Raw genomic sequence first — 22,852 nt, forward strand, 5'->3', positions numbered from 1 at the left:
TGTGTGTGTGTGTGTGTGTGTGTGTGTGTGTGTGTGTGTGTGTGTGTATGTGTGTGTTTGCGTGTGTGTATGTGTGTTTGTATGTGTATATAAAATCCAAAAGTAATTGCGTAAGTAATCATATTTTAAGTAGTTCCTCTGTAGCCGCGTAGTCGAGAGTCTTCAGCCAATTTTGCAATTTAGACTTCAGTGTGTAACTAGATACGCTAACACAGTTGTGTTTAATTTATTATATAGAACTGAGCTTAAAACACAAAACTGCCTGCTTGCAAAGGTGGTCGAATGCTGTTCACTTGAACACACCGGTCGTTTAGCACGACGGTTTGGTTGTAGGGGAGGTGCTGAACGGTGTTTTCTCAATACGGCCCTGAGTATAAAAAGCTATCTCACTGAAAGGACTTCAGTCTCAGCGTACAGTTGTGCAGTCGGGTACTTGAAGTGACGGTTGGTTGCCATTTTCAAGACAGCTCTCTGTGCCCGTTCCAGCCCAAGTTACCTAGTTTTAGCAGCGCTACCCCACGTGGAAATACAGTAACTAATGATAGACTGGCATAAAGCCATGGACAGCATATTTAAAGTTTGTGAATCAGCACAGTTACGAGGATGTTTGAAAACATAAATTAGTTTTCTTACTCTAGAGGTCAATGATGCTAGTTGTATATACCAATTCAGTCCATCATCAATCTGCACTCCTAAATATCTGATGTGGGTCACACGGCTGATTGCGGTACATGTATAAGGGTGGACCTGTTCACCAGTACAGGTATGAGCGGTGATAGAGTACGTCGTTGGTGGCTTGGAGACAGACGTTACAGAGAAAGTATAAGGTATAAGGTATATGGCAACATGTCAGATTATATAGCATTTACTTTTTTGCGCGCTAAAGCTATTAAACTTGAAAAAGAATGTTTTGACTTATTTATCGGTAATATAGAATCTGCCATAATTTCCGATCCAAAAGCTTTCTGGTCATACATAAAAAGTAAAAAGAAAGCTAGTAATATTCCTAAATACATGTATTATGACAATTCACTTGCACAGAATGGGAGGGATATTAGTGATTTATTTAGTGAATACTTTCAGTCCACATTTGTTCAGTCAGTTGACATACTAGCAACGTCTACTAATAAAAGTTCATTTAACATTAATTTGACTACAACGACTATCAGTTCCATCGAGATAATTCCTAGTGCTGTTTTAAGATTACTTGAATCCCTTGATCTTTCTAAGTCGGGTGGTCCTGACCTTATATCGCCTATTTATATAGTCAAGTGTGCACCCTGCCTAGTTGAACCTCTTTGCCTACTTTTTAATCGCTCTGTCTCTGAGGGTTATGTCCCTTTGCTGTGGAAGAAAGCTTTTGTAACACCTATAATAAAAAAAGGAACTAACTCAGACGTCAAAAATTACCGACCAATTTCGAAGTTATGCTTATTTGCTAAAATTTTTGAAAGAATTATACACGATCAGGTTTATGCTTCTCTTCTATTATCACTGAGTGATACGCAACATGGATTTGTCAAAAATCGCTCAACCTCATCTAATCTAATACTAGCCAATGAATTTATCACCTCTAGTATGGAGGAAGGTATTCAGGTAGATGTCATATATACTGATTATAGTAAATGCTTCGGCCGGATTAATCACAGAGTTCTTTTACAAAAACTTTCAGAGGCTGGTATCCACGGTGACTTATATAGATGGTTTGCTTCATATATTGAGAATCGCTCCCAAGCTGTTGTACTCTCGGGATATACCTCTTGTTGGAGGAATATACCGTCTGGAGTGCCACAAGGGTCGATTCTGGGCCCCCTATTATTCGTTATATTTATTAACGATATTGAAACTTGCTTTGAAAATTCTAAAATATTGTTATTCGCAGATGATATGAAAATTTTAAAACAGGTTACTTCTCTGTATGATGCAAATAAACTGCAAGAAGACTTATAGATTCGAAAAATATTGTACAATTAATAAGCTGGGCCTAAATGTTTCTAAATGTCTGACTATGACTTTTTCCAGAAAAACCAACATACTTAATAATACTTACTATCTACTTGGAAGCCCTATTAAGAAGGTAAATCGAATCCGTGACTTAGGGGTAATGCATGATCATAAACTTCTGTTTGATGACCACATTGAAAGCATAATCAATAGGGCTTCCAAAGCATTAGGCTTCATTATGAGGACATCTCTAAATTTCAAAAACTTAAAAACAATAAAAATTCTTTACTGTGCTTTTGTACGAAGTCATCTGGAATACGCGAGTCACGTTTGGAACCCCAACTATAAAGTTTACATTAATCGTATAGAGAATATCCAAAGGAATTTTTTGCGTTTCTTAGATTATAAAGCTCAAGTTTGGACATTAGGTTATATCAACCGATGCAAACGATATCATTTCCTTCCATTAGAACACCGACGTACAATAAGTGATATTTCTTACCTAATGAGCGTTGCTCGTGGCTCTATAGACTGTCCGGATTTACTTAATAAAATACAGCTCCGTACTAATACAAAAAGCCTCCGTGAACGACCATTGCTGAATATACCTTTGGTTAGAACCAATTACAGACAAAATTCCTTTGTATTGCGAGCCTCCTCTGCGTTTAATAAATGGTGTGTGGACTGTGATCTTGATCTGTTTTGTACTGGTATAGCTGCAGCGAAACGGCGTTTAACTTTAAAAATCTTTGAATGTATGTAGCATCAGATATGATAGTTGTAGCATCAGCTGTTTTTGTTAATTTCTATATGTGGGAACTCATCATCAGAATTCGATTATTTATTTAATTTTCTAAGTGATTGTTTGTCTGTCAGTTCTCCGACAAGAAGTTAAATAAATAAATAAATAAATAAGGAACAAATAAGGTTTTACTCATACTTAGCGTCAAGCAATTGGACTTTAGCCATTGCATTATTGTCCTTGTAAAGAGCTCTCCGCACTATTTTTAACATGTTGCCAAGTTTGACCATACACAATGATTGCAGTTTCGTCTGCGTATGTAAAGATTTGGGAATTTAGAAATGATAGTTTACAGAGTTCATTAATGTAGACCGAAAAGAGTGTAGGCCTCTGAACACTTCCCCGAGGCACACCGTAAGTAATATACTCGGCGTCACTGAGGTGGTCACCTATTTTTACTCTTTTCTATTGTTAAAGTAGCTCTTAAAAATTTCTATAAACCTCGTACACCGACTTTCTCCAATTTGGAGAGTAGGATGGCGATAGAAACTGTGTCAAAAGCCTTGGTCAAATCGAGAAATATACCCAAACATTTTTGTTAGCCATCAAGTGTTCATCATCAAGAGATGTGGATTCAGTTAGATCACTTACTGCGTCCTCCGTTGAGATTCCAGATCTAAATCCATATTGATTTGCAGCAAGTACTAAGTTCTTTAACTCTTAAGTTTGATGATGATAACAAATTGTAGAAAGAGCGAGAGATACTGTTACAACCAATCGAGGCAACTGAAATATAGATATTTGAATTTATATGCTTACAGTTAGTCCTTTACTCAAAGGTCTTTCTTTTGTCCACACTTCGCATAATTCATTGGGAAAGATGCGCTTTACGAAGTTTTAGAACAACTGTTTTATTACTCCTTGGCTAGCGTTTATTTCAATATTTCAAAGATGGAAAGAAAGGAAATAAAAGCATAAGACACATTTGCAATTTATATGTATAGTAAGGTTAGAACTTAATCTGATCCTCCGCAATGAGGTGCCAAAAAACCCTAGTTTCGTTTTTTTTATACCTACGTATGTAATGTATCAGACATTGGCTGAGGTAGAAAGGTAGTAAAATAGGCATAGGGTTTCTTTCGATTCATTAATTTTATAGGCATGTTTTTGTGAAAGGAATGAGCGTTGGGAAATTCGACTTCGGGTTGCGATTTATCTAGAAATTAACGGACATCTGGTTGGGTGAGCAGCATATCTTGGCGAAGCCATCTTAGAATGTTATTTCAAGAAGATTATTTTTCGCGCGCTTATTGTTTTTTCGAATAAAACCGTGTACAATTGTTTTTTCATCTGTTTTTTTGACGTCAGTCAATGAGTCAGTCAGTCTGACTGTAGTCAGATTTCGTCCAGGGAGTACCGCTACGTTAGCTATTTCTGCCGCCGAGCATTACTATGTTTCAGTTTCAAAAGGTAAGGTTTCTGGTGAAATCACAGGCACATGGGATTTGTCAACTTACGTTTATTTACTATCGACAGGTGTGTCGCTTGTTCATTCCGTCACTTGATATTCTAAAAAGAAAAACGAAGCTTGGTTTCTTTGAAAAAACCAATATATACGATATAGAGTCGAAAGTCAGATTAAATTAAAATGTGTACCTACTTCTTGAAAGCATGTAAAACTTAGTTAAAGCCTGCACTGGTTTTTAACCGACTTCAAAAAAAGAGGAGGTTCCCAATTCGAGTATATGTTTTTTTTTGTATGTATGTTACACGATAACTCGGCATTTGTGAACCAATTTTGATGATTGGTTTTTGTTGGCAAGAGGGTACCTCAGTAGTGGTTTCATTGAAATTTGAAGATAATATTCCACCTCTAAGGGTGGGAAACTAAGGGATGAATGACTTTTGAGGTCGGTTTTTTAGTACTCCGTACTGACATGATTTATTATGCTGTAGTAGTTATTTGGTTTAACTACAAAGGAAAGTAATTTAATAAGCATTCAGCCACTATACCTTCCACTACTATACACGGATCGGAAACGTAATGGTTTAATAGACATTAGTTCAAAGAGGAAGATTCTGGAACTATCAGGACCCTTGGCCACGTCTGGCTGAGATGGTGATTTATAAAAATATCTCTAAACTAAAAGTGGAAAAATCTTGATTCCCGTGACGTGTAAAACGAAAAACAATTTCTGGTAATTTCAAAGACGCATTGAAAAGTTTTGAAAACAAAAAAAATACTACGAAAATAGAATCTCGTAAAAAACATTCTTTCACTTGGTACCTACCATAAAGGAAACTGCTCTAAACACATCAAAAAATTTCATGCGTTTCTCACGCAAAAGTACCATACCATCCAATGGTAGCCTGTCCCTCGAATACTAATAAGTTAATCTTTTATATCACGTTTTCGTGAAACAAAGAGATGAGGGCATGTATGAGATAAAACTCACCAGACATGTTGACCCCTTCAAGGAATACTTAACCTATAGTAGTCACCTATGCATGAGAGCTCTTTTAACCCGGCTTCAAACCGACGGTGGTCGAGTGTGAGCTGGTATTAAGCAGCAGTGGAATTATGAAGCAAATGCTCTTTGAATACTAAGCGGGCAGTTTGAAAGGTCGGTCCGGTTGAGCCAAATCAGGCTGCATGTATAAAGAACCGGGTGTGACTAATGTCGAAGTTCTTTTTCATTTTGAAAGCTATTCATATGGTAATAAAGTCTTAACTGCCTTGTTGAAAAATAAAAAAAAGTCTATTATTACAATGTCACTTTTAATTGCTCAATATAACGGTGATTTTTGATTGGATCTTGTTCATTTTCAACATTATTGTTAGGATTATTTATTGATACATCCTTAGTTGAATTTTTTTATCTTTCGGCTGTTTGCAAGTTTCAAACTTCACCCAGTTGTTATTCATCGCTCGGGACACATAACTACAATACTATAACATCTAATATGTTATGATATGTGCTGCTAAACGGTAATAGGTCACGCGTACACATTAATCCATAATGAACGTGTTTTTAATTACGTTTAGCATGTTGACCTTAATGTGAGCCCCAGAATTGTTATATTCACAATGTAACATTTTAATTTCTGTGTCGTGTAAATGACGATCGCACATTGAATGAATTTTCTTTTTTTAATTTTGTACGTTGTTTTGTATTATGGAAAGCTGTTATGTATTTTATTTTATGAAGTCCCTACATTGTTTTTCTATTAACTACTTGATATGACGTCGAGTTATTATTTATTATTATATGAATTAGAGCATCACTTAGGGCTGTCGCATACAGGAACGAGACCGTCAAGTCTGAGAAGAAAATTAGCGGATCTTATAATTGCCTTAACTTCAAGTACAAAACGTAGAATAGATAATATCTCTATTCAAAAAACGAAGAGGTTCTCAATTCGACTGCATTTTGATTCTTTTTTTTTTATTGAATTAAGGGTAATTCAGTATAGGTCTCATTTAAATTTGAAGAAAATATTCCACCTCTAAGAGTGGCAAACCCTAGTTTGATTCCCTAGAATGAATCCGGTTTTGCTCACTTTCCGGTAATCAATTTCAATAAAACTTGGCAAATAGATGTAATTCCACAAACTTTTTAAGTCAGTTTTTTAATAAAAAGATACAATAATTACTTATAATTACTCAAATTTTCGCCTAAATAGGTGCATTACCGTAGGAAAGTAATTGTCTAGCACCTAGTAGTTGTCAGGCACCTAGTATCTAGCAACCTGGATACTCATTAAACTAAAGAACGAAATACAAAATAATATTATTATTGACACAAAGATGAAACAACGTAAAAGAAAAGTTCCTCTGATCAGATTGTTTTTGAACCTGCGTATGATGCCACACTGGGCCACCATTCTTACCAACTGAGCTATAGATCGTGTCAACAAATCTTACGAATTTCTCTATGTGAGATCAGATGCGGTATTGGGTATATACGACTTTGTTATAAGTGTGAACCCAATACAAATATTCGTAAGGAAATTCGATCAATTCATGAACATATCATTTATTGCTTTGGTACAAAAGGTCTTAAAGCTATTATTACATTCCGACATAAACCCTGTAAGGGCACTGCAATTAACTTACTTCACTATACTAATAAGTACACATAATATCATGTACTTTTACTATCGAAATACTCCTTTAAGTCATAGAAACAGTTCGAGAGCAAGTAACTTTTCAGAGCATTTACGGACACGTAATTATTTTCAATGTTTCTTATTCTAAGAGGTATTTTGTTATAAACTTTTATTGCCATATTGTGCACACCCGAGCTAACAATTTTAAAATTTGTAAAAGAACCAATCAATTTGTTTATCGGTCTCAAATTAGTTACTTAAGGATTTTAAGGATTTATCACTTTCTAGTCCAAATAAGTGCCTGTATTTTCTTACAAACTTACAAATTCAATTTAGAACATAATTTGAAAACTTATAGTTCGTAATTACGTTAATTTAAGATATAATATTATAGAAGTAAAGATATTTTGATCAAAGAGCCAAGAGTGAGTCATGCATCCGAATCAAATTTATAGACTGACTTCCGAATTCCGAAAACTGAAACTAAACTAAGATCCAGTACGTATGAGATCGGATAGCCAACTTAAAATGAAGCTGGGCAGGACATGCTGCAAGGCATGGTGAAGAAGATGGAGTAAAACGGCAACCGAACGATGACCAAGAAATAGTCTTAGAAACGTGGTACATCCCGTAGTGAGTTGGGTGGACGATATCGTTAAAGCACAAAATCATGGTGAATGGCGTACACTACAGGAGGCCTATACCCACGTGGATGAAATAGATCTGTGGATGATGACGATGATTATAAAGATATCTATCTTAAAAATCTCTAAGCCGATCGACGCTTCTTGACGTTGAACTGCATAAAAAACCAAATTAACACCAGCGAGTACATATTTAACGATCACGGTTAAGTAATCAAGATTAGTTTAAGAGAAACGCCATTAATCAGTCGATTTCACAGATCCCTTTAATCTCAACCAAGTCAACAGGTAAACTAGATGAAGTGATGTACATAAAAGTATTTGTTTATCGATAAATAGTGGTGTATCGATATTGAACATTATGCTTTTTTAGACTCGGTTGTTTTGCGGTTAGCACCGTGGACAGTAAACGAAGAGTTGCCCGGTTTGATTCCAGAAAAATGGTGCTAACTTTGGCATACGAATCTTGTAAATTGGTTCAAATCTTGATGTTCTGCCGAAGTTAATTTCTCTGGTACTCATTGAAACTCACCCAATATGAAACCATAGGTGATGGGTCTGATTTTCTGGATTATTATTATTTTCAGTTTATCTACTATTTTATTCCGCTGCATAAATTTCTATATTTTATTGAAAATAATACGTACTATTAGACATTCAATTATTTATACAAATTAATAAAGAAAGTAAAACTAACAATATATACTGAAAACAAATAAACAAAAAAAAAAGAAAGCAATTAAATAATTATTCATAACAAATAGCTCGCAACTAATCAATAAAAGGTCAATGAAAGGTGCTGCTGTAGCCCAAATAAATTATAGCTGCGGGTTTAGCCCAAAAGCATAACACCGTATACGGTGGACCAGCAGCAGATAAAACAACTGACTGGCACTGCAACTGTTATGGACAGGCTTACTATCAGGTAGCTTACTATCAGGTGCACGACTTGCACGTCCCGTCACTTGATATTATAAAAAAACAATGTGTAATTCGTTGATTGTGTATTACAATTCCAGTTGGTGTGAGTGTACCAATGTGACGTGTGGAAACGATGTTGACAATTTGGAAGGTAGACGTGACAGTACTTATGTATGAAAACATCGATAACAGAAATGACAACACTAAAAGACTTATTCCGATCCCCAAACACGAAACTCTGCGTTAAGTTGAGCTAAGAAGCAAAGTCCAATGCAAATGAGTTAACCTTTTTCAATTCTGCTAGCAAGGACGTACTCAGAGTTGTCTCCTGGGGGGCTTTTTTACGTGACATCAGTCGGGCTGACGTTATGGGACCTCCGTGCGTAATTTGGGGATGTAATGCCTAATGAAACCGTCGCAGTTCTTTCCAGAAACTTAAAACCGCGGAAGCCATGTATTTTACAGCGTCAAGAAGGAATCATCAATGTACGATCTTTGATCTGCAATGTTCCTACATTCCGTCAATAGATGAGGAGGTGTTGGTTCTTTCTCCATTAGACAATATCATAAAGGCTTATAATATTGTGTCATTATTACGTCATATTATCTTAAGTCTGTACGATGTGAGCTTGGTTTTGAAGAATTTAATGAAGCGTCTCTGGCGTATAAGTTTTTCGAATTATTTTTAATCGAAGATAAAACCAATTAGTCACAAACCAATCTGCATTATGTTGCAATAAGTTTCAATGACCATAGAACATGTAATATTCGGTTTGTAAGCCGCACTTGTTATTTACTGCGCGTTAGGCATGTTTATAAGTCCACTTGAAACTGACCGAGCACCTATAGACTTTTAGCCAGTGCATGGTCCTTTCCCAGATACGTCTCTGTAATCGTGAAGTTTCAACACGGTCCTGAAAAGGCCCAACGAGCTCTTATTAGGTTAGTATTTAAGCCAAAGATTTATTCAAAACAGCCCTGATGTTTAACGAAGACACGGTGCACATACAAATGAAGATAGAAATTGAAAAAGAGAGATTCAGTTTGAAACGCTGGAAAAATGATGATGAAAATCCAAAGATTTTACTTTTTATGAAAATAGCTATTTGCTCATGAATCTAGGATAAAGAGCCGTTCTCTTTGACTCTACGGTTTGTACTTGATGAAAAAGGTTGGTTTCCACAGAAGACAAACATAAGAAATTAAGTTTTCTTAATTGTTTCTGGTCTTAAAACTCTGATGTTAACTTGATTCCTCTGATACTCATGATATACCTATTCATTAATTTGAGACCAGGTAAATGGTGCAATTATTAATTACAGTAAAGATTGCAAACTATAATACCTGCCGCTTGACATTCGTTACAACAGCACGTTAATAGCAATCAAATAATACAATGTGTCACACTCAATGAATCACTCAAGTACAGCAGATTTTCTTACATCCTTTGATTATGCAAATCAAAATTGATTTCATGGTCATTAGTTCTTTTCAAATTCGGTTCAACTAATGCCGACTCATTAGCAACAACGAGAGGGAATACCACATACTAAAAATACACTTATGTGACTAACTTGACCCCAAAATCCAGTACTACTATGTAGTTAGCAGTAATGGTACTAATTATTTTTGTTTCAAATTCAGCTTTGATAATAATTAATTGTTTTCACACTAAAACCGATTACAAGAACAAGCAATCTAATTACTGTGTAATGGTAATTATGTTTGGTTTAATACAAAAGTGGCGCTTTAAAAGAAGAATAAATTAAATTAAGAACATTTAATTGTCGAGGGCGATGTGAAAACATAATCAAAACTGAAAAATCCAAGCAACAGCCTTGGGCTCATCATTTACCAAACCGAACCGGAGATGCTATGTTTATTAGAATCAATAGCGTGGAGAAGTCGAGATAACGATATACTACCTATTTGTTTATAAAACAAACGCTCCACTTGGGAAGTTAGTCTTATCTACCAAACCGGAACGGAGAATAATAATAATAACAATAAATAATAATCTCAACCCAAAGGAACAAATCTTGAATTAAATTAAGGCAAACTTAAATGTTGTAATCCTTATGAGAGACTTAAGTCCTTACTAGATAATTAGTCCTGTGTTACAGAGCAAGCTCTCACTCGCTCAAATTGGTTTTTAGTTAAGAAATATAAATACCAACGTTGAATAAAATAAGGTTCTGATCAATTTTGTATGTTAAAGGTAACGCATACAACCAATCAAGGTAGATATGTCAAAATCATGAAATACTATTGGTTATTGTAACAAAGCTCCGATCCGTTTTGATAAATAATGGCCCTTAATATTTAATATAAATAAATCGTTACTCTACTACTTAACCAATCTAACAACAACAATTCTTCATTCACCATCTTTGTCATTACCACTTCCCAAAAAATGCCGACTCACACTAAACAATTACCAACTAATGAATTGTCCAATTTCTCGTACTGGACACACTGACAGTATATTAATGGGCACCGCTGTAGAATCCAATGGTTGGCATACGTGTATTTTTAAGAATGCATTGATGCGAGATAGCCTTTAGAATTCGGATCAGGTTTGAAATTGAGTACGTCAGTTATACTGTTATTAAAATGTCTTTTATGTTGAACGTTGTATTTAGAATGTAGTGTGTTACTTTAGTTTGGGCCATTTTATTTTGATAAATAGTCGTATTGTTGGTTTGTTGGTTGTCTCTTGTTAAATATAAAGTTGGTTCTTTATTTTTTTGATTGTAAGACACATTTTTGTTAAATTTGCGAGTGTAGTACTGATCCTATTTTCAATATTAGATAAAATTACACATTGTCGTCAATTCACATTGTGACGACCTTGGTGATCCAACACTTAGCTTTCTAGGCGCTGGATTTCTAAATTGGTTCTAGCCCAGGTTTTCTGTTACCCAAGTGTTGTGTCCTAGAGTGAATGCCGTTACTTTGGTACTCATAGTATAGATAATTCTTCATTTCAGACTAGTTAATTATTGTAGTTATCTGGCACATTATTTATTACTATATAATAGAGTGCTCCACTGTTTGGCACTGGTCTTCGCTATTTTTTTTAATTTTTTTTTTAACGCACACACTCAACATAGCCCCGCGCTAGGGAAACCCTGTGTCGCGGGTGCCATGGACACACACATAGACAACCACAAGTTACACCCAAACTCACGAGAGAAATAAATGTAAGCTATACAAACATTTCTCCCGGCCCGGGAATCGAACCTGGGACCTCTGCGTGGCAGTCCGGCATGGAAACCGTTCGGCCACGGAGGCAATTGAGTGGGTTTATGCGAATTGAGGACTTAAACCGTCTTTAAAGAGTTATTTAGGTATTATAATAATAATAATAATAATAATAATAATAATAATAATAATAATAACGCTCACAATCAACATAGCCCCGCACTAGGGAAACCCTGTGTCGCGGGTGCCATGGACACACAATTAGACAACCACAAATTACACCCAAACTCACGAGAGAAATAAATGTAGGCCATACAAATATTTCTCCCGGCCCGGGAATCGAACCTGGGACCTCTGCGTGGCAGTCCGGCATGGTAACCGTTCGGCCACGGAGGCAGTTATAATTATAATTATTATTAACTACGTGTTAATGAGAAAGACAATAAATATTGACATTTTAATATGATGCATTCATTTTGATATGAGTAGGTACATAGACTCCAGGCTTTTATACTAAATAAATTATACAGGTAACCTTTTTATCCAATATACCCATGAAACGCACCCGAAAACATTATGTTCACCCTTTTTCGGTTAATCTAAATAGTCTATCTATTTTGAATTTAATTGTTATCTACTATAATGACCTTATCTTCAATAAACAGTTCCAAACACACTTTCAACTCAGTATTATTTTCCGAATGTTTATTATAAGCACAAAATATCTTAGGGGAAATTGCCTGAAGCTCCAAAACACCAATCAACAAACTTCAATACAAAGCAAAATAACTAAGTACATATTCTATGTAATTCAACACTTCAAATCAATCGGCCGAAGTAATGAAGACATTACTGTCTGTTCCACCGCCGATATCTATCTCCAGATAATCGACTGAATCACGATGCGGGGTACTGTTAGCAAAATAAACTTTTGCTTTTTCTTTTGTAGTTCTTCGACAGCTCTATTCTGATTCGCTGTTCTGAAGATATTAGTTATATCATTTAAAAACAATGCAGCCGTACTAAATAAAACCACGGTATATTCTATCATGGCTTCGTCGGAAATTAGTACAATATTATGCTAATATTGTACTAATTTGGGTATATTGATTTAGTCTTTAAGTTTGTTTTATATCTCTCTACGATATGATTGGGTTAGTCAATGAGTTTACATAGAAAAAAATATCAAGTTCTTTATTAAGTTTGCATTTGCTTTGTTGTACAATAAAGTGGTATATGTACGTATATACATACATCTTTTGTAAAATATCCGAATTGCAGCCATTTAATAAAACATCTCAACAACAGGTTTTAAGAAAAACACGTTAAAACTAGATTATTAGTAAACTTTTGCTTCGACCGAGAAACTGTAAACGGTGTTACCGTATACTAGCTAAAGGAGTACTTCAAACTTGAGTCTTTAAAGATGTTTGTTGTACAAGTTTTAACGTACGAGTGCAATGTGTACTGGTTGAATCAACTAATTAAATAGAAAAACGATTTTAAAATGAACTCTTGTCTACTGGCTTACTTGAGAATTAACGTTGATGACTTTTAAATGGTAGTAGCTTTGGTCAATACCATGAACCAGTTAATAAAGAGCTCTTTCACTATGTTCAATACGTACAGTCAACAAACTTTAAGTGATCTCAGATTCACAGCTATTAGATAAAGATATCCTTTGAGGCCGGACTTTCCCTTACCCTTATTAGTATTCGAAACAAACTTTTAGGGTCTTGGCTTAGATTTATATCTATAGGTAATATATGTACTTGTTACGTGCTTGGAACTACATTTAATTTACCTGGGATTTTGGGAGATCTGATAAATTCCGATCCTTTGTTTGATAGACGTTTATTAACAATATTTACGGCTCACCATTTCTAAAACTTTCTAATGGGCTTTATGTAATTAGGTATTGTTTCATGTTGTGAAAACTTACCAAGAATTCATATTAGGGGATATCGAAAAAGTCATACCTCGTTACGTAGCAAAGATGCCGACAGCGTTTTCTCATCCATTTGTCATCTGCCGCTGGCCTGTCAAGCCGTCACCCTGGAGCGTTTAACCGTTCCGAAATATCAGGAAAATAAAAAGAGCTAACACTAAGAAAGAAACCAGTAGTTAGTGACAAAAATTTAGTTGACAATTATAACCAAAACTAACCAGTACATATAAGGGACTCACTTGCAACCGTGTCAAAGTACCTCCTCAACTCAAATACCTAATCACAATGACAAAAGAAACAAAGGGAAAGGTCATTTTAGATCCGGACACTCGAAACTTTTTCTGCGTATCGAAAAACCCACGTACAACAGGCCAAATTATCAGACAACTATGACAAGTTACAAGTGTTTTGGACATCCATTAAATTTGCCTGTAACGAAGTTGTCATCTGTAATCATAAGAAACTTATTACAAAAGCATTAGGTCAAGATTCCAATACGAATGAATTGTGTCATGTGTAAATGTAAGTTGGTGGAAGAGAGGACCATCGAAAGCTTTTGTACCCAATGTTACAGAGACAATGAGAAAGACAAAGACGTCTCGGAGAGTGGTCAACATTTCTCAAGTCGTCATCGTGGTCGGTAGACCGTTATTTCTTTAAACGTGACTTATGTTCATTTTATGAGTAGTATAATTTTCGAAGCATTAAAAATTGTGTAATGGAAGGTGAAGGTGTTAAGTAATCTCTTGACGTCTTTATTTGACTTTTGCAATAACATGTTTTTTATAATAACAAATGACGAGAAAAAACAGTCGTGCGCTTAGTTGTAAGCGTCACGCCTGTCCATAACAGTTGCAGTGCCATTCAGAGATTTAAACCGCAAAGATATAAGTTGACAAGTCCCAAGTGCCTGTAATTTCACCAGCACCCTTAGAGAAACGCGCGACTACATCGATACAAACGCGCGATTGAATCGATGCAACCGCCTATAAATCCCAAGTGTAGCGATGCAATCGCGCGTTTGTATCGATGCAGTCGCGTGCTTGCATCGCTGCTTAAAATTGCGCGCGTGGGTAAAGCCAGACTATTGGCGACTGTATCGCTACTGCATAGCGTTTGCATCCCTCGCCGCTAAAGTCGCCGTGTGTAACTGCTCTTACATTTCAAAATTTATTTGGCGGCAGAAATAGGTAAGATGGACAGTACTTTCCTGGACGAGTTCTTTCACGTGTGGTGTGACACTGCTTATTTCCTGCCACCACTACTTATTTCTGCTGCAAAGCAGTAATGTGAGCTTTACAGCGTTGAGGTTTTAAAGGACAACAACAATGATTTGAGAAGTACATGTGATGCGGACATGTTTATTGACGCTTTGTCTGTATTTAAGGACAAGCTAACTTCACATTTTAAATAATAGTAAACAGTAATAGTATTGTAGAATATAGTATTGCATGTGTATTTAAATGTCTATTAATTTATTGTTTTTTCGCTTTTGTTTTTAGTTTTCATTTATGTAAAAAATATAATTATTATTAAAGAAAATAATTTTAAAACAATTGTGTAATTATGTCAGCGTTGTTGTCATGAAATAGAATATATAATAGTGCAGTGTATAGCGAATGTTGTGTACTTCTGTAATTGGGTAACCTATCACAAACTCGAACTTTTTTTCCGAAATAACGTTTGTTCGAATTTTCATTACACCGAAATTATAACGAAACCGTTGTTCTTTTTGGATATGTTGGTTGTTTTTCGCAAAGACAATTAGGTTCGGTTAAGTTAGGTTTAAAAGAATAAAACATTTTCCTCTCAAAATTACTTTCGAGGTTATGAAATTTCGACCAAACGTTATTTCTGGAAAATGTCATTTCGGACTATTGATAGGTGACTCTGTAATTGTCACATGTATCCGTCCTAGCCTTAAGTCTATTTTTTGTTGATTGTCAAATACATGTGATGTTGATGGGCCTAATATAATAATAAATAAAGAAAGGACAAGGGTGCTAGTGAAGTGGTCGATATGGACTATATGGGAATATGAAAGGAGTAAGAAATACAATACACGAGACACAACTGACAATCAAACAATCTATAATGAAAATAGCAAAAGCATATAAAAAAAAATTAAAAAGCAAGGAGTTCGCGATATCCGAGGAATTTTATGTCTCATGGTGACAAGTGGCAGTAGCAATGCCCATAAGATATTTGCGAACTTTGAGTACCATTGCCACTGTTATGGATAGGCGCGTTGCTGACCACCAATCATACTAGTTGTTCGTTCCATCCACAGAACAATAAATACAGTAAAATTAGTTAGCGGCAGATGCGTGCCAACTATAGGTCTCGGAAAGACCTACCTGAGTTCAGTCCGCCATTTTCGCTCTCTCTCTTCTCTCAAATCCTAGACAAAATACTTATTGTGCTGTTTTGGAGTGCAAAAATGATGGCAGCACTAAAAATGTTACCCGTGGCGGTATTTCATAACATCGGAAAGCCTTATTTTAATAAATTTTCAATTTTCTTAGATTATTCACTAAATGATTATCACTAATATCAGGTTTCTTACCACGGTATGACTTCTTTTCATTTTCTCGATATTTCGGAACGGTTGCACGCTCCATGGTCACGGGTTGACAGCCAGCCATGCCATGGAGCGTGCAACCGTTCCGAAATATCGGGAAAATAAAAAGTAGTCATACCGTGGAAAGAAATCTGATATTAGTGATAATCTTTCAATTTTCTGTTTATCGAAATATTTTTTTTTTGTTACAAGAAACGTAAAAGTATAGCTTATACACCAGAAATATGGTCGCTTCTTTTTTGGAGAACTAAATTAATCCAGAATATGCTGTTTCTTTTTAAATTTGAAACTACAACCAATCAATCATTATTTTGTAGTGTTTCAAATTAAAAATACGTGAGTTTTGGCAACATCGATTCCGATAATAATCGAGGCCTATGGCACTCCATTATTTTTTTTCTCCGTGGTTCCATCGCTTGGAATAAAAAAAAGTTTGGATCTCTCACTGTCCACTTGTCCTTATCTCTAGTTTTACCACAGTATTACCTATTTAGCAAATATAGAGTTAGAATGGGTGGGATTATCTTCCAAGAAGAGGGTTCGGATTATTAGTCGTTAGCTGTGGATTTCACTGTTATTGTATATAAGATAGGCTTACGTTAGTCCACAATCTCATCTGATCCGAATTAAGATGGGTACGCGGATGATACACTCTTACCAATGAAATTAATCCAAAAACCTTAATAAATAAAAACAAATATTAACATAAATTTACGACGTAGGGATCAGTAAGGCTTTGGCTTAAGGCATGTCGAAATACAAAACTAGTACCGCTTCCGAGGTTATGTGTATGTGTATATTAGTTTATAATAAAATACCAGAGAAAACAATAACAACATATTCAGAACCAAAATCTCTTGATAAATGGGTGCTACTACAGAGAGAGAGACTTCGTGGACTCTTCTATAAGATGATGTAAAAGAACTGGTAAATTCTTCAACTCTTCCGTTATATAACAGTAGGTACACTTTCTTGTTAATTTTGTATTTATTTAAGTACTTTATAGTCTATGTTTCTTTTTGTTTCTTATTCGATTGAAATTATTATTTGATACACCCCAACGTGACGTTTGAGATTTGAAGTCACTAAAGATGTAGGAATGTAAAATCGGATGAAGAAGAATCGATTTAAATAACTACATAGAATAAATATGTAAATAGAGATATCTTAAAGAGATAAATAACCAAGAGAGACAATAATTTATGAAAAGATTTAATTGTTATGTTATTAAGTTACTAAAAATCTATACAACAAATAAAAAGGCGACAACAACACATATAATCTCACTACAGAGTACTAAAAAGTCGACCTCAAAAGTCCGTCGAATCTATTTGCCAAGTTTTATTGAAATCGGTTCCCGGAAAGTGCACGAAACCGGCATCACCCTTATTTTGCCACCCTTAGAGGTAGATTATTTTCTTCAAATTTAAATGTGATCTCCACGTGTGATGTGATTTTTCCAACAAAAAAGAATCATCATAATCAGTACACAAATGCCGGAATTATCACGTGACTTACATACAACAAATACAGTCTAATTGAGAACCTCCTCCTTCTTTTGATGTCGGTTAAAAGTCAACAGCAACGAAACAAAACTTGAACAACTACTCCAAAAACATTATACAAAGTTTAAAATAAGAGAAAACGACCTGCATATAAAGTGTATGAAGAAACAAAGAAGATTCATATTGACGTGAGAAACATAATAGCCAGTTTGATTTATCGAATATATGTTGTAAAACTCTATGGATTATTTATATTATTCCGTTTTACGCATCAAGTAATTAATTGGGGTAATTTATTATTATTTTTATTATTTCATTTTCTGTCTAAATAATATATTATAATTTTTACTTAATATTACAACTGCAACAAATATTGTTTGTTTTTGGTATAATAACATTGTAACAAAGCCATTATTTTTTTATTGTAACACGGTTCAAAGATTAGTCAAAAATAGTATGCGTGGTACATATAAATTGAAAACATCACAGTACCACCCTTTGTGAAATGGACTATATTAATTACCTGTGTAATGCCTGTACTAACATTGTTTGCAATAAACATAAAATATGCAATATAAATTCCTTTTATTCTTTACGGAATATCAATCAATATTTCTTCAAATTGTACTTATTATATATATTATAATTGATCCTTTTGATTCACACTGAGACGACTCTGAAATTATCCGTACCGAATTTATTAGCACCTTATATATTAATAATATATAGGGTGCTAATTTAATAGAAAATCCTTTAAGGCCGCCAGGTACAAAATTTCTAATAGAGCTATCACCAATAAATATTAAGATTAAATTGATTTATAAAGGGAACCGTTAATAAAGCATCGTGACCGGTCCCAAGCCGTTATCACGAGTTCTGAGGGTGGATCACGATATTCAGTTCCCTTTGCCGTGTTCTGTGGCCTTTGGTGATTTATCTTTATTGTAATGAATTTATTAAGTCAGATTGTTGTAGTTTTCGTTTGATGATAATGCTTCTGTAGTCCAATTAACCTGTTGATAGCAATTGAATTTTTTAATTTTTTTTATAAATTCCAGCCTTTTGAGTTCTAAAACAGTTTTAACACTGAACAGTTACCATGCTGGACTACCACGCAAAGGTCCCGGGTTCGATTCTCGGGCCGGGAGAAATATTTGTATGTCTGTGTCTATGGCACCCGCGAGACAGGGTTTCCCTACCGCGGAACTATGAGTGTGTGCGCATTATATTATATTTATATATATATTTCCTGACAGATATAACTAACCTCGCCCCTCATTTTGTAAAAACTTTTTATTTAAATTATAAGGCGAATAGCTCTTTAAACGCCATTGGTGGACAAGAACAAGCAAGCTACGAGAGGTCACTATTGACCGCCGTTGTTTGTACGCTAAAATAACCCTTAAGATGGTAACCCGTTGACTTTCCTGAAACGGCTCATTTCATATTTAATTTCGTCTCTATACTGTTAGCAATAGGTTCAAAGTCCAGTGTGCTCCTTTGACTAATGTTACAACACATCAATAGCTTGGTCTCACTCTAGGGAATTCCCCAAACTATGAGTACCAGAGAAACGGAATTCACTCTGAGGCACTTCCCAGAACACCAAATTCATCCTACCGGGAATCGAACTCGGGACCTCCTTGCCCAGTGCCCACAGTGCAAACCGTCGGGTTACTGAGGTCTTAAAAAAATATTGAATATATAGGGTGTAACAAAAACTTGTACTTCTATTGAAATATGAATGTGTTCATACGGTCACATTAAAGAAACATGCGATAGAAATGAAAACCTTAATCGTAAACTTTTTTTTCAATTTTTCAAACAAATTCATGATCGAAACAAAATGTGCTTAATAAAAAAATAAAAAAATAAAAAAATAAAAGTATCTTTATGCAAGATAGCCTATCTTTTATTTAATTTTATTTAAATTACTAATACAAATGTACCTACTTAGCTAGTCCAGTAATACAACCTCACGTTTAGCACTTCATAAAACTCCAAACCTGTTTTTTCTTTCAAAAATAGATTTAGGACTCAATCAAAAAAATAATCGGCTTAACAACAAATTAACAGCCTTACGCTTAACCAACAAAAAAAAATCCAACCTTGTAAATTCTTTTTAATTCATCGGACCAAAGAGAAGCTGAATTCTTTTTTTTTCTAAATCAAAGGGGTCTTGCAAACTGATTTAGCGCAAAAGCGAATCTCACCCTCAGCCGGGTTTAAAAGGAGACCGGCGCAAAAAAAGTGTAAGCTACCTGATACCTTAAAAACAGGAAAACTATACGATCATCTGAAATAAACCGATAAGAAGGGTTTTGGGTTCAACAAGGTCATGACAAAAGCCATTACATCTTAGCCTTAGTAATATTAAATATTACAGCTCAGATGATGATAAAGATATGTCACGTAGAATTTGGAAATGGTAATGTACTGAATTTCTTATGTTATAAGTTTATACAATGAGAGGTTTTCAAATACTTAAACATAATTTTGTAACAGATAAACAAAAATTTATTGGCCAGAGGTAAAGAACCTAAAGTTAATAAAATATTGAACTGCCTCCGTGGCCGAACGGTTACCATGCCGGACTGCCACGCAGGGGTCCCAGGTTCGTTTCCCTAGCCGGGAGAAATATTTATATGGCCTAGATTTATTTCTCTCGTGAGTTTGGGTGTAATTTGTGATTGTCTATGTGTGTGTCCATGGCACCTGCGAAACAGGGTTTCCCTAGTGCGGGGGGTATGTTGAGTGTGTGCGTTATTAAACATTATTAATTTTGTATCAAAAATCATTTTATTAAATTTGACCAACTTCTGCTATCGCGATTTCTTCTTTACCATACAATGAAATTATACTTATAAGAAACTCGGTCAATTAGCATTAAAAAAAATGTCAATTTTATTAATTTTGTATGAAAAATATTTTATGAAATTTGACCAACATCGGCTGTCCCGATTTTTTCATCCCTTACAATGAAAATGATCCCTTAATGAAACTGAGTCGATTAGCACCAAAAAACTAAGACAGTTTCCTTTTATCTTCTGTTTTTGAATATTCCTGTACACTGTGTTTAAAAAAAAACACTTTGTACAATGAATAGTGACATCTTTAGCCGGGGCTGGTAGCTGCAAAGGTGCCTAACTGAGCGATAGGATACTTTCATAGATTTCTCATAGATGGGTAGCGCCATCTATGAGAAATCTATAAAAGTATCATCGTAATTAAAAATCGTTATCGTTAAATACAGATACAAAGATCCGACAACAGGCACATAGAAAAATTCGTGAGGTCCGCTGGTTCGTTCGTTTATTTTTGCAAACAAATAATCTTATGCCACAATACAATATAAACATATCGTAACACATATCCACCCGCGCCACTCCACACTATCAATCCCAATCCCCGTGTTTTGAGGTGGAACCCTGCATTAAATTTTTATTATTTTTTTCTCCTCACATGTTTCGATTTCAGTAAGTTGACTCCTTTGTATTTTGTCATCAATGAGACGTAACCGAGTTGAGCTTTATATCGTATTACGATTTTTTATAATTTCACGCTTATTTGCTGCAAATAAAACAATATATGTATTCCAGTATATTAAATAAACAATAATAGACCATGGTATAATAATGGAAAGAGGTCTGGGGCCAGTAAATTGTAACGTCACTCACAAAAGGGCACTATACTTTCTATTCGTCTCAATTTCACTCTATTAGTGATTTCTGTTCTTATATAAATAAGCTAGATATTATAATGTAGTGGTAATGTAAAGTGACGAAAAGAACGATGTGGTATGATTCAGTTTTCATACATAAACTTAAAAATTATATATTCATCAATTTTACCAACTTATATCTCGTTCGCAAGGGTCAATTATGTTCCATAAGGTAAAAATCTAAATAATTTAATTAATCTAAGAATTACTGTGGACACTTTTAATTCTAGTGCAACAGTTTAAAAGGACAGTAATTCTTTAAATTCGTCAAATTATTTTAAGAAATTGAAATAAAATATGAAATATAATCTAAAATCATACTAATAAACCTATAATCATCAATAAGTATGTCATGAAAATGTACTTATTGCAAAAATCTTATGAAACCAAAAATGATAAACTATAAAAATAGAAACTTCAATATGACGCGCTTCAGGTGAGGTTTTGTGATTTTATATATAAATATTCAAAGGCAAGGTGAGAAGCATATACGGATCGTATGAGATCTGTAATCTCAACCTACCAGGAGACAGCCAACATAATATTATGTAAATTTTCCATTTGCTTGTGCGAACAACGTCACGTCTCCCTTTACGTTTAAGATTTCAATTTGAGTCTTCGCCACTCACAATAAGACGGTTCAAGCCGAGCGTACAGAAAGACTACCTACCATAGATATCCAAAAAAACTCGACATTACCATTTTCACCTTCCATATTCTGAGTGTTTTATCATTGTAGCGAGATGACACAAAAATATCCAGTAAGTTAACTTACTTTTGCAGCGCTAAGATTTTTAAGACAAACTACAGTTATTTTCAATAAAGACTTGATTGTTCTGGCAGAAAAAAAAATATATACGGACTACAAAACAGAAGTCACTTACCCTACAGTGAAATAGAGTTTACACACTTTAGAGTAAAATAGAGGTTACATACCCTAGAGTGAAACAAAGGTTACTTACCCTATATACCTTTAGCCTAATAACTACCAAAGCGGAGGGGAAAATATTGTTTCAAGAGCCAATAATATTACGATATTTTGTTATTCACGTCGCTAAGTTAAAATAATTAAAGACTATTAGTTGTTACTATTAATTATTCGGCTGATTTGCTATTGGTTTAATTTACAATCTAATTTATTTATATATTAAAGGTCCAAAAATGGAATTTTTGTACACAATTTAGATGTACGATACAAAATTTGTTTATTTACATAACAAATAAAATGGTCTTGAAAAAAGAACATTTTCTGTTCAACTGCATTACCACTGACAAAAAACCAGAGCTGTTATTTTCCTGCCTTATTCATGTATAACTTATAAGTACCATCATTATTGTTTATCGATACGGCAGACAATTATTATATTCTTACTTTTTGTAGTGTTTCCCGGTGGGGCCGGCAGAGAGAACGCTCACCATTTTGCTGCGTAGTCAGTTTACTGTTAGCGTAAATCAGACTGTGCCTGTATCCTGCCAAAATCCCGGTATTTGAAGCTTGCCATCGCCGTAGCCCTAAACAAACATCGCGATCC

Source organism: Hyposmocoma kahamanoa, unplaced genomic scaffold (genome assembly GCF_003589595.1).
Source record: "Hyposmocoma kahamanoa isolate Upper Pololo Valley unplaced genomic scaffold, ASM358959v1 129, whole genome shotgun sequence".
Classification (NCBI taxonomy): Eukaryota; Metazoa; Arthropoda; class Insecta; order Lepidoptera; family Cosmopterigidae; genus Hyposmocoma; species Hyposmocoma kahamanoa.